We start from the raw sequence: 16,131 nt of genomic DNA, 5'->3' as shown, positions 1-16,131 counted from the left end.
TGGTAGGCTGGTTTGAGTGGTAGACTGTGCTTCGTTCATGACCCTTTGTAGTTTCTTGCAGTCTTAGATAGAGCAGGAGGCATATCAAGCCAGCCAGATCAATGCTCTGCAATCCTGCCACATCCAGTCATGAAAGGTGGACATTTAAGCAACTAACAGGAGGAAGAGGCTCCCCATCCTCAATGTTGGAGGAGCCCAGCATATGAATACAGAAGACAAGGCTGAAGCATTCACAACCATCTTTGGCTGGAAGTACCAAGTGGCTGATGCATCTGAACCTTCTGCTATGGTCCTCACCATCACAAATGCCAGTCTTCAGCCAGTTAGATTCTCTTTGCATGATAAGAAGAAATGGTTGAGCGCATGCAAGAAAGCAAAGGCTCTGAGCTTCGACAACATTCCAGTTTTACTGTTAAAGACATGTGCTCCATAAATAGCTGTACCTCTTTGTTCAAGGATATCTATGACACAGGCATCTACCCAACAAAATGGAAAATTGCCCAGATACCGTCTAACCTCAAAACGGGAAAACTCCTTGCTGGCTGTGTTTCTATGATTTCTGATCATCTCACAGTCACTATGGTGGCACAGTGGTTAGCACTGCTGCCTCGCAGTGCCAGGGACCCGGGTTCAATTCCTGGCTTGGGTCACTGTCTGTATGGAGTCTGAACGTTCTCCCTGTGTCTGCCTGGGTTTCCTCCAGGTGCTCCCACAAACTGAAAGACATGCTGGTTAGGTGCATTAGCTATGCTAAATTCTCCCTCAGTGTCCCCGAACAGGCGCCAGAGTGTAGCAACTAGGGGATTTTCACAGTAACTTCATTGCAGTGTTAATGTACGCCTACTTGGGGCATTCATAAATAAACTTAATTTTTTTTAAAAACTTACTGGTTTTCATTCCAGATTTGTTTGCTGAACTGGAATTCAAATTCACAATCTGAGAGAAGGATTTGAGCTCATAATCGCTGGAATATTAAACAAGTTCCTTCTGGATTACTATACTTGTAATATAAATACTAGACTAACATATCCCAGAATGAAATGTCATTGACACCAGTTATTGAGTCCATTGGTGGTTCAGTGGTAGAATTCTCGCCTGCCACGCAGGAGGCCTGGGTTCGATTCCCAGCCAATGCAAAGCCCCTTCTTTGGTCGGTGCAGGCTTGGAGGGCCGAAGGGCCTGTTCCTGTGCTGTAATTTTCTTTGTTCTTTTCTTTGAGTCCATTGAGTTTGGGGTCAGGGGATGAAGACAGTAATGAGGGAACTGCAGATAGGTAAGGAAACCTCCATTGCAATCAATTACCTATTCAGTCAAAACTAAAATTCTAAGATATGTTAATCATTTGCTAATATCTTTTTTAATGTAAAACTGTTAAAAAAATTATGACAGGATTTCATCATAGCTTGATTCTATTTGCCAGTGTGTATCGTAGAAACATAGAATCCCTACAGTGCAGTAGGAAACCATTCGGCCCATCGAGTCTACACCAACAACAATTCCACACAGGCCCTATCCCCGCAATCCCACACATTGACTAATCCCTCAAACCTACGCATCCCAGGACACTAAGGGGCAATTTAGCATGGCCAATGCACCTAACTCACACATCTTTGACTGTGGGAGGAAACTGGAGCACCTGGAGGAAACCCACAGAGACATGGGGAGAACGTGCAAACTCCACACAGACAGTGACCCAAGCCGGGAATCGAACCAGGTCCCTGGAGCTCTGAGGCAGCAGTGCTAACCACTGTGCTACTGTGCCGCCCACAGTATGTGGTTGAAGGAGAGGGTGGAAAATATTGGAATCTTTTTAAAACAGCAGTAATAGATTTTATCCTGGAAAGCTTCATTGGAAGGAAATGGTGGGGTTATTTCTTGACAGCTATGAAAAATATCTACCCTGTGAATGCTGTGGCAGTGTACCAGTTAGACTAGTAATTCAGAACCTTGTACTAATAATCCAAAATGCACTGTGCCAAAACCCTACAATTACAGTTTAAGAATTCAATTTCAGTTCTTTTTAAACTGGGACTAAAGAATTGGTGGCTTTGAAGCAAATGATTGTCATAACTTGGTTCATTAATAATCTTTAGGGAAGGAAACCTGCCAGCACATCAACATGGCTGACTCCTTGCTTGTTGAAGTAGCCAACAAACCACTTGGTTGTATCAAGCTGCTACCTGGGATCACTTCAGAAGGCCCATCGCCACCTTTTCTGGGAAAGCTGAAGAATGTGCAGTGTTAGGGGGAGAAGGCAGGGGAATGACACTAGGGGAATCGCTCAGAGAGCCAGGTGCAGATACAATGGGCTAAATGGCCTCCTTCTGCACTGTAACAATTCAGCGATGGGCAATGTATATGCGCCTTGCCGGCAATACCCTCACCCCCAAGAACAATTTAAACATTGATTGGAAATGCTGGAACTATGGTGAACCCTTGCTTTTATCTTCTGACCAACAAGCAAAGTCTCAGAAGCATTTTGAGAACCTAAATTCAGCTGAGCAATGTTGACTGTGTTCCCTTGATATTTATTAATCAGCCTCGACCATATGCTCTTATCATACTCACAAACTGAAACTATAAACCACAATTAATATTATAATACCAGAAGTGCTTTGTTTCAATGACAAATTATATTGGTAATAAATATTAACAATTGCAGTCTTTACATGTATTTATTTACTTGCAACATTTTTACCACGTTTTACAGTATTTGTCATTTCCTGGTATTCTCAAGTGATTCATTGGTTTGAAGGGATTGTACATTTTTTCCATCTGAAGTCAACTCTGGCTTTCAGTCAGTACAGGCTGCTGTTGAGATTGAATATTCAGGATAGATGTTATGACATTAGATCAAAACAAAGGAATATATATATTAAATAATTCACACATGCCCGGGCTTACATACCCAGGAGTACAACTTAATTTGTTTACCAGGTGTTTATCAATGGACATAATCAAATCCCAGGGAAATTTTTCAACCATGGCAACTAATTCCATCCTTGAGAACAGTAGCACAATTTTATATACAGCTTCATCAGGGCACAATCTCTGTTGTTTAGTTCTAGGGTACAGCCGTACTACCACTTTTGTATCAATGTGTGGAGTTTTTACAACACATGATCAAATAGTAGATGCAGAACTTCAGAGCCAAATCCTGACCTGGTTATGTGACGCATCTTAGAGAAAGAATACTGGATATGTTTAGGCAGCAGCTGGGCTTGACATCTTCTGGAGTACACTGCCAGTGCAGTGTCAAGCCAGGTTTAAATACTCAGGCAGTTAATTGAACTTCTCAGGCCTTTTAAAAAATATTTTGAGAAAAGAAAATGTTCTGTTATATTCCCTCAAGTATTTTATGTCATTAATTTCCCCAGTCAGTCCTCCAGCTTGTTTGCCATAACATTGGTGGAGGATTTGCAGAAAGCCCTGGGAAATTATTTTTTTTGCTGAAGGTAAGGTGGGTGAGTGGGAGTACACCCACTGAAATTTACTCCTTTAGTGCCAAAAAGCTTGTGAAGTTGGTGACCTCCGCCATTGGCTTAATCAGCGTGTGTCGAGCCAGGGAAGGTTATTTACATTACACAAATTTGGTCAGTGTCCATATCACTAGGATTACATCTGAGGCATCTACGGTAATGGTCAGAATACAGCCATCAGTGGAAACATTCTGCCTAGTTCTTTGGTACTTCAGCCATCTAGCCAGATGGATGATTGCGATGCTGCGGAATTGCAGAAAACAAACATTAATGAATATCCTATCTTTGTCCATTTTGTTATTTAATATAAATGTAGCTTTAACCTAATTAAAATAGTCATCACCCTTTTGGATTTCAATAAATTATTATTCACACTGGTGTACACTGAAATATTAACATATTCAACAATGAACTTTCATTTGTGCACATAGATGACTCTGCAGATAAAAGGACTTAATTCAAAGATGGAATTCTGAACCATTGTTCATTTAAGAAACAAAGAACAAAGAACAGTACAGCACAGGAAACAGGCCCTTCGGCCCTCCAAGCCTGTGCCGCTCCTTGGTCCAACTAGACCAATCGTTTGTATCCCTCCATTCCCAGGCTGCTCATGTGACTATCCAGGTAAGTCTTAAACGATGTCAGCGTGCCTGCCTCCACTACCCTACTTGGCAGCGCATTCCAGGCCCCCACCACCCTCTGTGTAAAAAATGTCCCTCTGATGTCTGAGTTATACTTCGCCCCTCTCAGCTTGAGCCCGTGACCCCTCGTGATCGTCACCTCCGACCTGGGAAAAAGCTTCCCACTGTTCACCCTATCTATACCCTTCATAATCTTGTATACCTCTATTAGATCTCCCCTCATTCTCCGTCTTTCCAAGGAGAACAACCCCAGTCTACCCAATCTCTCCTTTTTTTATTCCCTTATTTAATATCCTCATATAGCTATAATGCTTTAATGCATCATCCTTATCAAAAGTATATAAGATCCCACATTAGTCTTTATTCTAATTTGTTCTTGGGATGTGAGCACCGCTGGCAAGATAAGAATTTATTGCCATCCTAATTGCCCATAGGAAGGTGATTGTGGGCCACCATCTTGAACCATTGTAATCCATACACTCAGTGTTTTCTTTCTGTAGTAGTTTGATACAATGGAGTGACAGATTGTGCGCCACTTCAGGAGGCAGTTGAGAGTCAACCACATTGCTCGGGTTCGAGAGTCATCTGTGGGCCATTCCCCATTGGAGACATTGGGCTGAATAATATGTGACAAAAACAGGTGTATGCCACGCTCGCATTGACATAATATTAGACTAGACATTTGGTCACATTCCAAATGTCATCACCCCAGATAATATGGAGTCCACCCACCTTATTCAAATTGAATTGAACTGCTTTGTTAAGTTTGTTAAAGTGGAATTTGGCTGGAACAGTATGTGCTGGGAGCAATCATGCCAAGTGGGGATCTCGGTTTTGCCCTGAATAATTCTCAGGGTAGGTTAAAGTTCACCAGCTGAGTCCAAAGTTTGGCTTAGCAGCTCAGGCTGCTGTGAGTGCTGCTATCTTTGCTATTGAAAGCTAAAATTCCAGAAGATAATTCTGCTGTTTTGAGGCTTGATTTAGACTGCTAAAGAGTGCAGTTAGACCCTCAACCATACCTCAGCCAGTTTAATTATAAAAATATGGGGTTCGTGGTCTCAATGGGATACACATCCTTCAATGAGAAGGAGATGGGGAGGATGGGACGAGGAGAAGATTGAGACACAGAGAAAGAGGCCAGATGGTCAGGGTAGATGCCTGGTAGAGATGAGGGTGGCAGACCAATGCCAGAGAAAGTAGCTGATGGAGGCATGATGCTGCAACAACAGAGGTGAGAGCAAGGATTTATCCTGCCAAACGAGTACATAGACAGAGAACGAGTTACCTTCAAATGTCTGAGACACAGTGCCAAGGGAGGCCCAGACTCCTCAAAGACATAGTGACCTCTCTCTGTGAGATCCTGGCACAGGAGATAGCTTCTAACTATGTGAGTGGTCACCAATAGCTGTCAAGATGACTGTTGCACTCAATTCGTTTGCCATGAGATTCTTTGGACTGGATGCCCTGGATGATTGGCTTCTGGGTGACAACAGTTAACCTTAATGGCTCATCATGCCTGTTAGAGTCACTAGAACAAATGCAGAGAGGAGCTATAATGACAACCACTGCACCAATGGGGCCATCGTTGAGCAGACAATTGGCTGCTAAAGATGAGGTTCCAATGCCTGGATAGATCAGAAGGAGAATTGCAATGCACACCATCCAGGGTCCCACTGATGGCGGTCATGTGCTCTGCTCTGCACAACCTTGCCAAATGGAAACCTGGGGGAAGGAGACACACAAGATAACAGGCATTCCTCTGATAAGATTGAAGAGGAGGTCAAAGAACACTGCTTGAAGAGGTGCAAGAGCTGGCATGGGAGCACAAGGATGGTCATGACACTTGGGAGGTCTTAATGAGACAGGTGACAGTGGGTTAGGCCTTCTTGGTCTTTGAAGTGCATGTACTGCCCATGTCTCAATGGCATTCCATCTAAACTGTGAGCTCACTGAGAAAGTTCTCTCATTCATCTCAGTCACTGTTGAATCTTGATCAATGTTCAGTACTGACATTTCATGAATCTTTTCCCCATACATCTACTAAAGCACTTACAGATAAACTGAACTTCTGCATGAGGGATGGTTAATTGAAAGGGCTGAATTTTCTGAGTTTTGTCCAAAGTGTTGTCCCAGGCGGGTGTGCAGTCTGCTGGCTGCGCTGCCAGCTTTTCCTGCCAAATGTTTTTAACATTTAAAAAAAAAATTGCTGGAGGTGGATTCCACACCATCATGCTGGCGTGAACTGCGTCGTGTCAGTCGCGGGAGGTGGGGACAATTGCATCGCCAGATCTCACCCACGCAAATTTCGCTTTTCAGTTCTCATGAGATTTTGTTTACCGTCACCATTTACACTCATGGCAAATGGGGGCACAAAATCGCAGACAAGCTTTATTAACAGTAGCCCATTTAATGATAACAGCCACAAAAATGCACCTATGTGCTCCTCTTTGTTGAGTTTGACTTTATTCTTTTTCAGGTGCTCCAGCACAGTGCTCTCCCCTCACTTGTTGCTACGTTGGAGAGAGGCTGCTGATTTGCTTGTCCCCTTGTCCTGGACGGCTTTGACAAGTGTGGGTCTGTGTCTCAATCTCCTCTGTGCGGCTGAGGTCTTAAAGGTCCCTACCATATTTGAAGACAGCTGCTGAGTCAGAGGAGGAGCTTCTGTCGCAGTGGCAATGGAAGAGCACTGTGCCAATGGTGCAAGGGTCAAGGACAGACTTTCCTCCTCAGAAATGCCCCATGATGAGCTCCTAGGTGGCGACAACTGTTGTTCTACCTCAGCTATGAGAACAGACTAGGCCTCGATGCCTTTTCGTGAGGACCCCAGAACTGACTCAATGTCTAGGTTGACTGTTGCCCTGGCTCTGAGACCCTAAACCGGGGCAATGGTGTGCAGGCCAGAGCACATTATCATGACTGCTTCTACAATCCAATACAAATCAGCCCTCCAGTTCAGTCACCAGTCTGTCCATGGAGGAAGCTTGGTGCTCTGAAGTGCAGGTGATTGCAGTGTACATGGCCAGAATGGACACTGCTACTGTCCGGGCCAGAGCTCCCAACCCCTCTGGTTATGTTAAATTTCCATGCACCTTGCACTTGACATCCAGCTCTGCCATCTCATAGATAACCCCAGAGATACATTATCCAACTTAGACACAACTCCGACTGTCCAAGGCCTGCTCCACCACACACTCCATCAGCTTCATGTGCAAATATGAAGTGCCCTCAGCAGATTGTTCTTGTCTTAATGCACTAATGCCTGCTGAAGAACCAATATTTACGCTAATGCTTAGTGCAGGGAGAGGATGTGATGTTCCACCATCTGAGGCTTCCTCTTCCTCTCCTAGTGTCTGTTCCTCAGTCATGGGGGTGTCAGCAACTGTGGTGATATAAACAGGGCCTAGTTTTAAGGCTGATAAAATTGGATATCCTAAATTAAAGAATTGGGCACATTGAAATCAAACACAGTCAAACCTCAGGCAGGCCAATTATACGAATACACAAACATGTCTGGGCCTGACCCATCAAAGGTCGTTGCCCTCTACTGATACTTAGCAGGAGATCGTTGCACCTCATTGAAATGCACCGGCCTATTGTTAGAAGCCCAGATCGGGCCAGACTTTCTGTCACCGTAAGTTCCTGCAGTTACATGTAAGCATGATGTGGAGATGCCGGCGTTGGACTGGGGTAAACACAGGAAGAAGTTTAACAACACCAGGTTAAAGTCCAACAGGTTTATTTGGTAGCAAAAGCCACACAAGCTTTCGAGGCTCTAAGCCCCTTCTTCAGGTGAGTGGGAATTCTGTTCACAAACAGAATTTATAAAGACACAGACTCAATTTACATGAATAATGGTTGGAATGCGAATACTTACAACTAATCCAGTCTTTAAGAAACAAAACAATGGGAGTGGAGAGAGCATCAAGACAGGCTAAAAAGATGTGTATTGTCTCCAGACAAGACAGCCAGTGAAACTCTGCAGGTCCACGCAACTGTGGGAGTTACAAATATTGTGACATGAACCCAATATCCCGGTTGAGGCCGTCCTTGTGTGTGCGGAACTTGGCTATCAGTTTCTGCTCAGCGACTCTGCGCTGTCGTGTGTCGCGAAGGCCGCCTTGGAGAACGCTTACCCGAATATCAGAGGCCGAATGCCCGTGACCGCTGAAGTGCTCCCCAACAGGAAGAGAACAGTCTTGCCTGGTGATTGTCGAGCGGTGTTCATTCATCCGACAACGGATGAATGAACACTGCTCGACAATCACCAGGCAAGACTGTTCTCTTCCTGTTGGGGAGCACTTCAGCGGTCACGGGCATTCGGCCTCTGATATTCGGGTAAGCGTTCTCCAAGGCGGCCTTCGCGACACACGACAGCGCAGAGTCGCTGAGCAGAAACTGATAGCCAAGTTCCGCACACACAAGGACGGCCTCAACCGGGATATTGGGTTCATGTCACAATATTTGTAACTCCCACAGTTGCGTGGACCTGCAGAGTTTCACTGGCTGTCTTGTCTGGAGACAATACACATCTTTTTAGCCTGTCTTGATGCTCTCTCCACTCCCATTGTTTTGTTTCTTAAAGACTGGATTAGTTGTAAGTATTCGCATTCCAACCATTATTCATGTAAATTGAGTCTGTGTCTTTATAAATTCTGTTTGTGAACAGAATTCCCACTCACCTGAAGAAGGGGCTTAGAGCCTCGAAAGCTTGTGTGGCTTTTGCTACCAAATAAACCTGTTGGACTTTAACCTGTTGTTAAACTTCTTACTGTGGTTACATGTAAGCAACAGCATGGAGATGGACACCTGGGGGCGGACCCTGGTGTCCTGTCAGGCAGACATCAAGAAACCCACTGGGTATTAGAACCCCCTCCTGGGACCTCATTGGCCGGAAGCCAGAGAAGTTTCTGGAAAGGCAGGGGGATAAAGGGACACATTTTCAGACGGACCAGCAGCGAAGACTCAACGAGGGAGGTGGCCCTGACCATTAGGAAGACTGACCCGAGAAGGAAGGAGCTGCCATGGAGACTCACCTTCATGACGATGGACCAGAGGGACTCAGAGAATCGAGCCTGCAGTTTAACCAAACTATCTTGTGGGTAGTATACTTGAATCTGGAGTATCCTCTTGTTTTATGTGGGTAATTTAAGGGTTAATAGTGTTATTATTAATAAACTTGTTGAACCTTTACTTGTGTTTGTCATTTGTCCATCTTGCAAATAAGGACACTGGGGTTAAACCTCAGAGTAAGCAAACTGGTCGAAAGTATCTGAGAATTAACAGGTACAACACAACTAAAGCTTCACCTGCACAGGGGACACAGAAGAAAAAGCATTAATTGGCCTTTCACAGGCTTCACTTGCAAGGACACAATATTCAACACCATTAACACTATGTGGATTATAGAACATAGAAACATAGAAAAACTACAGCACAAACAGGCCCTTCGGCCCACAAATTGTGCCGAAACACATCCCTACCTTCTTGACCTACCTAATAGAAACATAGAAAAACAATTATGAGATGTTTCACCTTGTAATTATTATACCACTTACAGCAAACTTACAAGATTTTTACCAGAAAGCCTCCTGGCCTTCGAACACATAATTCACACACATTCTATTCATGTAACCATGCCAGGCCTCAGTTAACCCTTCTACTAGCCTTCTCTTGCTCTCTGTCCCAGATCTGGATAAATCCCCTTGCAATCTCACCAGACCCAAGCCTTCCTCCACCGTTGCCTCTGCTGTTTTGTGGAGGACAACAGTAGAATCTTCTCCAGTGACATGAGGATTGTCAAATTGGGCTCCCCACCTCCACTCCTGTTTCTCGCTGTATCACTGGACAGCCGGCCATCCAACCATATCCAGGCGAGAGTCCCATCCACCAAAAAGCACCATGTTATTCATGTCACTAAGCAGTTTCAATAAAAGTGGAAAAATATTATCGTCACTGCTTTGTGTAACAGTCTGTTCATCTAGAGGAGGTGGTTGGCACAGTTTACTTTATTTGACAATAATTGACCAGTAATTGACAAAGATTTCAGACTTGATAGTTAAGCAGTACACCAGAAAATTTATATGGAGTCTTGGGAGGACTGAAGTTTAAACACACTTTAATCATTAAGCAAACTAGATAAGTGTATTGTAATTGCCAAATCCACTAGCTCCTATATATATTTATATATTTTAATGTCATAACTTGTGGTAATTTTGCAACTTTTTAGTTTTCCTTCAGGTAAACGTTGGATACAAATAAACACCTGCAGCAAACCAGGTTAGAGAACTTTCACTGTGTATGTTACAGAATGTCGTTCAGTCAAAAATAGATCAGAATGTAAAAGCAAGAAAGTTATGTTAAACCCTTAAAAAGAACAATGGTTTAGCTTCAAGGGAACATCGCCTGCAGTTCTGGGCACCACACATTAGGAAGGATGTGAAGGCATTAGAGAGGGTGCAGAAATGATTCACAAGATTGGTCTCAAGGATGAGAAACTTCAGTTACATTGATTGGAGAAGCTGGGTCTTTTTTCCTTGGAGAAGAGAAATTTGAGAAAAGATTTAATCGTGGGATTCAAAATCATGAGGGGTCTGGACAAGGTACCCAGGACAAAACTGTTCCCATTGTTGGGAGGATCGAGAACCAAAGGGCACAAGTTTAAGGCCATAGACAAAACAAGCAATGACAACATGAGGGAAAACCATTTTATGCAGCAAGAATCTGGAATGCACTGCATGAAAAGGTGGTGAGGGCGGGGTCAATTAAAGCATGCAAAAGGGAATTGGATCATTGTCACAGAATAGTTCCGATGCAGGGAGCGGCCATTTGGCACAGCTCTCCAAATGAGTATCATGACTTAGTGTCATTTCCTTATCTGAAAAAAAAGTGCAGCGCTACAGAGTAAAGGCCAGGGAATGACACTATGTGAATTGCTCCTGCTGAAAATCAGTATGGACACAATGGGCTGAATGGCCTCCTTCAATGCTGTAACCATCTTACAGGATTCTGGTCAGAATAAACTGAGTAAGTCATTGGGGCAATGATCTCAGAAGAGCCAGATGATATGCAGCGAGTGTTTGGCAACCGTCACATCATCAGGAAACATGAAATGATATCTGAAAAAAAAACGATATCTTCTGAATTTTGCACTTTTTCACAAAATAGGATGCAGGTCTCACTGGCGAAGCTAGTTTTCCCATCTTTAATTTCCCTTGAGAAGGTAGTGATAAGCTGCTTTCTTAAACACTGAGATCCATGTAGGGTAGCTATAGTCATCGTGCTGTTAGAAAGGGAGTTCCAGGATTTTGACCCAGGGACAATGAAACAATAGCAATGTATTTCCAAGTCAGGATGGCATGACAAAGGTTCATCCTGTCTCGAAATGTTGGCTTTATTCTCTCTCTATGGATGCTGTCAGACCTGCAGAGTTTCTCCAGCATTTTCTGTTTTTGTTTCAGATTCCAGCATCCGCAGTACTTTGCCTTTATCAGGAGGGTGTATGTTCTGCATGGGAACTTACAGGTAATGCTGTTCCCATGGATCTGTTCCCTTGTTCTTTGAGGCTGTAGAGATCACACAGATTTGAAAGGTGCTGTTAGAAAAGCATTGGTGAGTTGCCACAGAGTATCATTTAGAATGGTAAACAATGCTGCTGGTGTGCACTGGTAGTGAAGTGGGTATTTAAGGTGGTGGATGGGGTGCCAATCAGATGGGCTGCTTTGCTCTGAATTATGTCAATCTTCAGGAGTGTTGTTGGAGCTGCACTCATTCAGACAAGTGGAGAGTATTCCATCACATCCCTGACTTTTGCATTGTAGACTATAGACAGGCTTTGGGGATCAGGAGATGAGTTATTTGCCAGAAAATTCCCACTCTCTGACCTGCTGTTGTAGCCACAGTGTTTATACGGTTGGCCCAGTTCAGTTTCTGGTCAATGACAAACTTTGGGATGTTGAAAGTGGGGGATTCCGCAATGGTAATGCCATTGAATGTCAAGGGGTGATGGTTAGATTCTTGTTTGTTGGAGATGATCATTGCCTGGCATCTGTTTGTTGCCACTTCTTAGCCAAGCCTAAATGTGGAGCAGCTTTTGCTGCATACGAACATAGATTGCTTCAGTTTGTTCCACCCACACTTGGATGGGGGCATAAAAATTGAGGGTGTCTTAATAATCTTGCTAGCCACTGGATGGGCTGCCCTCGCTCTGCTGTGAGGCTTCAGGTTGTGTTGTTGGATGTGCCACAATTTGTTGAACACAAGTCATCTCCGGCACTGCTCCTGGGGAGGTGGAAGTATGGGAAGTGCTCTCAAAAGACATTTGGGGGGTGCAGGGCCTTCAGTGTTGAGCCCTTCTTCTCCTCCATCCTCATGGTGCTTCCCATCTCTGCAACTGAGCTCTATCTCCTGGTCAGTCCACAGACCAAGATGCTTCTACCGCAGGGTAGGCAGTAACATAGTGGTATTGTCACTGGGCTAGTAATCCAGAGAGATAGGGTAATGCTCTAGTGACTATGATTCAAATACTACCATGGCAGATGGTGAAATTTGAATTCAATAACAATCTGGAATTAAAAGTCTAATGATGACCATGAAATCATTGTCATAAAAACCCATCTGGTTCACTTTGTCTTTATAGATCTGCCACCCTTACCTGACCTGGCCTACATGTGACTCCATATCCACAGCAATGTGGTTGACTCTTAAATGCTCTCTGAAAATGGCCTAGCAAGCCACTTAGTTCAAGGACAATTAGGGATGGACAATAAATGCTGGCCCAGCCAGTGAGGCCCATGTCCCCGAATGAATATTTTTTTAAAATCCCCTATTTCTGTGTCTTATATACACCGCACTTCCACTAAACTAGCCTGTCCAGAAGCAAGTCAAAAGCACCTCACCTGCAACTATTGACTGGTCCTTCAATGAGTGGTGGTGCGTGACTGATGAACACTTTGTTGAGTGACATGCGCACTTGTTCAATCAGTATATATGGTCTCAACGTGGCAAATGGGTGTCACATCAGCCAGAATGACTGTGTAATGTTATGATTGTACAAGTTCAGTTTCTTCCAGGGGTCACCCATCTGAGCAGCCTGCTCAAGCTGGATTATCACACAAGAAGCGGCTGGTGACAAGTACATAACCCAGCGGCACCACTGATTCAAATCTTGCACTCCAACACTTTATTTTCAGAGGAGAGAGCTGTCAAAACATTGTTACTCGTGTTGATTCCTCTGACTTGGCAGGATTCTTTGCAGGTTGGAGCCAGAAGCAATCATAAAAAAACAGATGAAAGCACAATCGTTTTGAAGTTCTATTTCAAAGTCAACCAATAAGGTAAGTTAAACACAGAGCAAATAAACTGTTACGTATTTAACTACAGAGATGTAGTTGCTGAATAGTTGACCAAATAAGGCGGTCAAACTTGCTTCAATATTCAGTTACAACCCTGGATGATAGGAGTATGAACAAAGGAGAACTTTTTCTACCATTTGAATGGGCATAAGGAATATACTGGAAAATCAAGTGATGTTTCCCCAATTGTAGGGTTTTTACAGGTTGTGAATTTCTGGTTAGCTTCATTAAAATGAGCCACTGAAATTTTTACAAACAACAGTTAAGAGCTTCATTATAAGAGGCATATGATCGACGACCGATATTCTCTGCTACCCATGAACACGTCCGCACCTGAAGGCAGAGGCACACCAATCTCAACATGTCAAGGAAAGTTTTATTTTCCAGCTACTCTTCATTAAGGAGCAGTGAAGGAGATATACTATCTACTAGAAACTAACATCCAACCAATCTTCACTGCTTGCGCACTGCTAACTCATCACACCCAAAAGTCTTTATCCATCTGACTCATTCTGAGCTGCTGACACAAATACCCAGGAGGTGGCTGACTTCCACCAGGGCAAATAATGTTAATCACTGTTCTAATAGAACCTCCACAATGCAGAAGGAGGCCATTTGGCCCATCGGGTCTGCACCAATCATAATCCCACCCAGCCCCTATTCCCGTAACCCCTCATATTTACCCTGCTAATCCCCCAGCGGCAAGGGTTAATTTAGCATGGCCAATCAACCTAACCTGCATATCTTTAGATTGTGGGAGGAAACCAGAGCACCTGGAGGAAACCCACGCAGACACAGGGAGAATGTGCAAACTCCACACAGACAGTGACCCGAGGCCAGAATTGAACCCGGGTCCCTGGCGCTGTGAGGCAGCAGTGTTAACCACTGTGCCACCTCTTGGACAATAAACAGTAGAATTTGAAAATGTGAGATGTCTGAACATATCAAGGGGTGTCTTACAATATAATGTTATCAAGTCGCCAAGATCATTGCAGTGCTCCACAGCGGAGGAGGAAGGCATGACATAAATTAGTTAAAACAAAAATAAAGAAATGCTCCTTCTTCTACAGGGCCATAAGGAGTGGCTCGTTGATGAGGCTCCATCTCACAGCATTGACCGTCCTTTCCACATTTGCACCAAGCATCGGTCAAATAGATCTTCACCAAAAATAACCTCTGAAATCTTTCAATTATCACAAACCTCATTCCTTCCATCTATGAAATCAACATGTACAACATTGTTCAAGTTACGTTCAGGATAGAGCTGAAATAAAGTGAAAGCAAACTAAACCCTGTAGAAGTGTGTAATGGTTCTGTGATAGCACTGTCCCTTTAAGAGGGCGATCCCTGAGGGCCACGTGATCGGGCTGGACCCTATGGAGTGTCAAGGTGGGAAGCTGAGCCAATCGGGTGAAAGGGCACATGCCCCGGGCCGAGATGGCTCCTCAGTGGCAGCCAGGGAGGAGTGGAGAATAGTCGCATATTTAATTCTGTCAGAACCTCGTTTGTAAATAACTATTTATCGCTCGTAATAAACCCTTTTATACTTTGAGCCACAATGAATCACCTTCAACCAAGCTCTGGCAATGGATTTTCTTTTTACCCAACATGGTAATTTCTTATGATCTTGCAGTCTTCCTTACCTGTATGCTGCTCCTTTACAGTGTGTAGTATGGAGTCAACTCCCATGTATATGTTAATGATACAGTTTCCACCAACAAAGAACAATACAGCACAGGAACAGGCCCATCGGCCCTCCAAGCCCGCGCCGCTCCCTGGTCCAAACTAGACCATTCTTTTGTATCCCTCCATTCCCACTCCGTTCATATGGCTGTCTAGATAAGTCTTAAACGTTCCCAGTGTGTCCGCCTCCACCACCTTGCCTGGCACGCATTCCAGGCCCCCACCACCCTCTGTGTAAAATATGTCCGTCTGATATCTGTGTTAAACCTCCCCCCCTTCACCTTGAACCTATGACCCCTCGTGAACGTCACCACCGACCTGGGGAAAAGCTTCCCACCATTCACCCTATCTATGCCTTTCATAATTTTATACACCTCTATTAAGTCTCCCCTCATCCTCCGTCTTTCCAGGGAGAACAACCCCAGTTTACCCAATCTCTCCTCATAACTAAGCCCCTCCATACCAGGTAACATCCTGGTAAACCTCCTCTGTACTCTCTCCAAAGCCTCCACGTCCTTCTGGTAGTGTGGCGACCAGAACTGGACGCAGTATTCCAGATGCGGCCGAACCAACGTTCTATACATCTGCAACATCAGACCCCAACTTTTATACTCTATGCCCCGTCCTATAAAGGCAAGCATGCCATATGCCTTCTTCACCACCTTCTCCACCTGTGACGTCACTTTCAAGGATCTGTGGACTTGCACACCCAGGTCCCTCTGCGTATCTACACCCTTTATGGTTCTGCCACCCTAAACACATTAAAGAAACCATCCCCTACGGACAAGCCCTCCGTATACACAGGATCTGCCTAGATGAGGAGGATCGCAACAGACACCTACAGACGCTGAAAGATGCCCTCATAAGAACAGGATATGGTGCTCGACTCATCGATCGACAGTTTCGACACGCCACAGCGAAAAACCACACCGACCTCCTCAGAAGACAAACACGGGACATGGCAGACAGAGTACCCTT

General features: G+C 44.3%; 1 non-coding gene across 1 annotated transcript; it reads left to right on the top strand.

Annotated features, from left to right (window-relative positions):
* Nucleotides 1-1,065: 1,065 nt before the first annotated feature.
* Nucleotides 1,066-1,136, top strand: trnag-gcc (transfer RNA glycine (anticodon GCC)). Its single transcript has one exon. It is a non-coding gene; the product is annotated as a tRNA-Gly (tRNA).
* The last annotated feature ends 14,995 nt before the right edge of the window (nt 1,137-16,131 follow it).

Source organism: Mustelus asterias, chromosome 1 (assembly GCF_964213995.1).
Source record: "Mustelus asterias chromosome 1, sMusAst1.hap1.1, whole genome shotgun sequence".
NCBI lineage: Eukaryota > Metazoa > Chordata > Chondrichthyes > Carcharhiniformes > Triakidae > Mustelus > Mustelus asterias.
Note: the sequence above shows the minus strand (reverse complement) of the source record. Positions and strands in the feature narration are given on the sequence as shown.